Consider the following 5952-nt stretch of genomic DNA (forward strand, 5'->3'; position numbering starts at 1 on the left):
GTGCAAGATGCATGCGTGTAGTGTATGTGTGTGTATTTTGGGAGGCTGCGATATGTTCGTGTTTGTCTCCTTGTGATAGCGCGGAACTGATGCCGACTTTATAGTGCTACCTCACTGAAACATACTGCCGAAGACACCCAGCAGGACGCCCCACCCGGTCACATTATACTGACAACGGGCGAACCAGTCGTCCCACTCCTAATTTGCTGAGCGTTAAGCAGGAGTATAAACTACCATTTTTGAAGACTTTGGTATGTCTCAGCCACGGGACAGAACCCAAAGCCTTCCTCACATGGGCGAACGCTCAACAAATGGCCAAAAGTGAGGCATTGTCAAGGGAGACATTAGGAAGAAGAAAGTTATTTAGGAAAGAAGAGGATAAGGACATCAGTACTGGCAACTAAAGTATTAAGACAACAGATGTGTTAGAACGTGTCAAGGACACTGATCTTTTAAATGACCTTACGCCAAAGCAATTGTCGGACCGCGTCCTAACAGCTAGGAAGTTAGCAATGAAGTAACCTTCATGCTGATCAGTCAAACAGGAAAACGGTTTTGAATGTACCGTTTCTGTTAAAGAAAAAAGTAATGGAAAAATGTTCTGCTAAATTATTTTTATAAAATTTCCGTTTTAATCATAATTTCATTTTATTTTGTTGCATGTATTTGTGTGTTAGGAAATTAAGCAGGGCAACAAAAACAAAACCCGTGTATTTCAATTTTGTTGTATATAAATTACTGATAAAAAGCTCTCATAGTTGATTGTGTGAATATAAATCATTTGAAAGTGTACAATTTTTGCTTTTATTGAAATGGTTGATAAGCATGTTTAATTGTCTTAGTGAGTATTTGATTGCATGTGTTAGGGCATTGCAAATTCAGCAGAGCAAAACAAACCAAATATTGTGTATCGCATATTTTTGTATATGATACTGATAAAAAAAACTCATACTTAATTGTGTGAATAATTATCATTTTAATTATCTGAGTGTATATTTTGATGTTTTTATTGGAATGGTCGATTATCATTTGAAATTTCTGAGGTTTAGAATTGTTGCAATAAACCCAAATTATTGAATTCGTATGGACATTTAAAATACAATTTTGAACTATCTTGCTTTATATAAAGTATTAACTGTTTTTTCGTACGGAAATACATACTTATATCATAAAAAACATGTACTATTTTATATCGTAATTATTCTAGTTTTATTTCAGAAAATACTTTAATCGGTTTGTTATTACATGAAGACGTTGCGGTGCCTAAAAGGAGCTACATATGTCGTTGGTCTTTAAAAAACATGTAAACAATTATATAGTGCTTTGTGTATCTGTAATATGTGATTAAAAAGCATCTGTAAGTTTTGATAAAAAAAGAACATTTAAATTTGATAGTTCATTTATTATATATGTTGTATACATTATGCATATATTTAATTACTATAGTGCTGTGTGGAAGATGTGTTAAAAGAAGTTTGTTTTCAATACAAGAAAAGAGTAAAGAGATGCAGGATATATTAGTGTACTTATAGTTCTCTGTAACTCTGTAATTGTTTAAAAAAAATGGGGCTTTAGGAAAGCAGGGTCCAGGTCCCAAGTCCTGGGTACACATACCACATACTAATAATCCTTTGTAGCTAATGCTTTCCACAATTTACTTTCAATTTTTATACAAAAATGTATATCATATTGTTACCTTTGTTTATTTATGTGTTAATTTGTTTAAGTATTTATTGTTACAAACTTTGTTATATATGGTATACATTTTTATATTGTATAATACTTGCTATATAAAATTAAAATTAAATCAAACATTTGTTGTTGCCCAATTGATTGCAGAGAATTGATTTTTTTTTTTTTTTGTTTGATTTTGTTTAACGTCCTATTAACAGCTAAGGTCATTTAAGGACGGCCTCCCCTGGGTGCAAGATGCATGCGTGTAGTGTATGTGTGTGTATATTGGGAGGCTGCGATATGTTCGTGTTTTTCTCCTTGTGATAGCGCGAAACTGATGCCGATTTTATAGTGCTACCTCACTGAAACATTCTGCCGAAGACACCCAGCAGGACGCCCCACCCGGTCACATTATAGAATTGAAAAAGACAGAAAATGTGTGAACATTGTAAAATTTGGTACTTTTTATGTGCGGAATTTACTGTCAAATTAGTACTTTTGTAAAAAGGGAAACTTGATAAAGTTGGCCACATTAATAGGGAATAAAGTAAAATGAAAACATGTTATCACGATATCAAACAAGGAACCTTCAATAACGAAAGAAATTATGTAACAGTAATTGATTAATTGATATTGACCGTGCGTTCGGTACTTGGTGTTCGTTCCTCTCTATTCAATAATGGGATTAGTTTCATCAGGTAAATGTCGGCAGGTACCCCCCTCAAGCATTTCAAGCGTGGCCCTAATTGGCAAAACTAATTTTCCCAAGCACAGGTAGGTCGTATTACAGATCAACGACTGAAAATCAAGCCACCATATGTGTACTCTTGTGTACATATAAATCGTGACGTTATTGCTAATGGGCTACGACGAAAGCTGTGTTTACAGATTTTTTAACGAAACGGGAAAGAGAAATGTAACTTGTAATATTCATATTTTGAATTTTTTATACGACCGATTACATACAGAGACCGGGGCACTGCAGGCGATCGCATGTGATTTATCATACGACATAAAGGACAGGTAGATATATTTAACTGCCGTCATACACAGGTAATAGTACGAATTTCACAGGACACAGCCACAGACAGGTCGAGGAGAAGGCATTCCACAATAATAGCTATATTTAACTATCTGGTAAGCCGGATATTATGTGACCATTTATTAAAATGGTCCCAGCTGGATCATACTTCACCGTAAGGAAAAGGCTCGACTTTCACAGTACCAAAAAAATTGCTTTTCCCCAGGGGTCTGATTTGTTTGTTTGTTTGTTTGTTTGATTTTGTTTAACGTCCCACCAACAGCTAAGGTCATTTAAGGACGGCCTCCCCTGGGTGCAAGAGGCATGCGTGTAGTGTATTGTGTGTGTATTTTGGGAGGCTGCGATATGTTCATGTTTGTCTCCTTGTGATAGCGCGAAACTGATGCTGACTTTATAGTGCTACCTCACTGAAACATTCTGCCGAAGGCACCCAGCAGGACGCCCCACCCGGTCACATTATACTGACAACGGGCGAACCAGTCGTCCCACTCCTAATTTGCTGAGCGTTAAGCAGGAGTATAAACTACCATTTTTAAAGACTTTGGTATGTCTCAGCCAGGGGACAGAACCCCAAGCCTTCCTCACAGGGGCGAACGCTCAACAAATGGCCAAAAGTGAGGCATTGTCAAGGGAGACATTAGGAAGAAGAAAGTTATTTAGAAAGGAGAGAAGAGATAAGGTCCCAAATTTAGTCGCCTCTTACGATCATGCAATTTGGGGCAGCAGGTACAATTCTTACGCCCTACCTGCAGCCCAGAGGTCTGATGTTATTACGTTTTTCGACAATAATCAGGTGTTGTGTAGAAATTGGAGGGTCCGATTTGACTATTTTTTTTAGACTTTTTGTGACTCTTCTAGACAAATGTTCTAATATCTTGGACAAGTATAGAGACGATTTTGTTATCGCCAAGTCTATTTTTGACGACTAAGTTTGCAAGGACATCAATACAATAACTGATTTTGTTGACACTTACCCAAACATCCACATGAAGCGTAATACGTTGCTGGGTTTAATTTGTATAGTATGGCCACTCTGATCGTACTCCTGCTGTGATCATGCGGGATCCATCTTTTGCCAATGTTACTACAGTGCTGTAAAGACTGTCATGCTCACAATCTTTGTCTTTGAAAATCACGCTACCACCACCACCCCACCATTCACCTGTTAACATATAAGAGATAAAGGCATAGTAATGGTTGTGAAGTTTATACATATGAACAAGTGAATATGTACGGAATAATTTTTCTCAAATATATATAATGGCTATATAAGGTATAAAGACATTGATTCATATTATTATCAATTTAAATATTTTACGAATAATGGGTAGATTCATCTTTCAGTTGCAATATTGTTTAGCCTGGTTTTCATTCGGATACGAAGAGGGAGGCATTCCTCATTCAAACTTCCCCAAAAATATTCATATATAAATTATATTTTGGAATTATTAACATAATTCATTTAATAGTAAGTCACATAGCTACCCTGCCTACATCTGGTTCAAAGCCCAATGCGCTGACCAGTCTGAGTCAAAGGGGTAGTGAAAATTAACACTCGTCACATAGCTACCCTGCCTACATCTGGATGAAAGCCCAATGCGCTGACCAGTCCGAGTCGAAGGGGTAGCGACAAAAAAATACTCATATATAAGGTGCTATTCCTCCTCGGGCTTAGGTTTGCATGGCAATACGAACATGTAGTAATCTGTTGCAACAAAGTTTGCGCAGCTACAGTTTATATCTTTGCACCTATATGCAGTATCTGTCGCAGGATAACATGCACAAATACAATAGCATATACCAAGGCGATCAATCAAGTTTTGTGGTAATCTGTCGCTGCCAAAGCCCGCACAGCCACAAATAATCTGCGAACAATTTGTAGTAACCGATGAGACTTTGTCTGCACCGCTACAAATTCACTACCTAAACTGAGAGGAAGAATAGTACTACAAAAAAATGCAAGTGTTAAGTTGAGTCTACCCCACATGCCAAATCTTTATTTTATTATGATGTATTTTGATATTTATATGTTGTATGATATGTTGTGATGATGATGTAGATAATTAGATGTTGTACATAAATATATTATTTGTTCAATTTAAATGCTGGAAAGACTGTCCTGCTGGATATACAGAAAACGTGCTTAGGTGACGACAGGAAGTGGTCCATCGTAGGTTGTCATGGTCTTCCCTTTGTCCTAGGGACTCGTGGTATCGAGACGGACGCCGCTCTGCAAACCACATTAATGGTTCCTGGCTTAGGACATTTTGAAATTAACATGATTCGAGGTATTTTTAGATTATAATTTGATGTTATCTTGGTCGACGTTGCCAAACTTTTAAATTTCAAAACTGTGAAATCGCCGTTTTCACAGTTTTGAAAATTGCACAATTGCAATTCTTCCTGGTCGCACCAAATTTGCGCCTCTATTTTACGGCCTGAATCAACTCTATTATCAGGAAATTGAGTTCAGAGATTTACGTACCAGGGTACTTGCGCCAGATAGTGCGAGGGCTTTCTTACAGGCAAACGAGATGAGGTGTCTGGAAATCACATGCGTAGAGGAAGGAGGAGACTTCATTATGGAGTCATATAACAGGAAAACCGAAAACTGGATGCCTTCCGGAATTCCTGATGAAAGACGCTTGCTCCGTTTAGTACGTAACGTCGCCAGACTTGCTAAGGTAATGTGTTCCTAAATGTAAATTGAAAATGAAGTAGTCACATATAAACATATCACTAACATAATACCAACAACTAGAATGAAACAATGACTTTCATTTATTTCTTGAACATCCGGCGATTCGGACAGTTTGTTTGTTTCTCTCTCTTGTTTATGTTTAACGGCCCATCGACGGCTGTGGTCATTTAGGGCCATGGTGATTTATTTATTTATTTTATTTTTTTAACAAACATGTGAATAGCAAAGATAAAATCAGATAAGATGGTTCATTTTAAAAGCATTCGCATTGTATGTGTAGATAATAAAAAATAATAAAAGGGGGTTAAAATAATAAAAGAGATAACGAATAGATGATATGGAATATGCGATATATATATAACGTCAAAAATGATAAGGTGGGTTAAAAGACATCAGAGTCTATAAAATAGACCGATGTCTTTCAAATAGTTAAATAATGCCTTCGAATCCACGGAACTGAAAAGTGTTTTCATATCCGGGACTCGGAAGTAGTTATCACGAATGTGTTTAAAATCGGAACATTCTATTAAAAAAT

This window comes from Mizuhopecten yessoensis, unplaced genomic scaffold (genome assembly GCF_002113885.1).
Source record: "Mizuhopecten yessoensis strain PY_sf001 unplaced genomic scaffold, ASM211388v2 scaffold10751, whole genome shotgun sequence".
In the NCBI taxonomy this organism is placed as follows: Eukaryota; Metazoa; Mollusca; class Bivalvia; order Pectinida; family Pectinidae; genus Mizuhopecten; species Mizuhopecten yessoensis.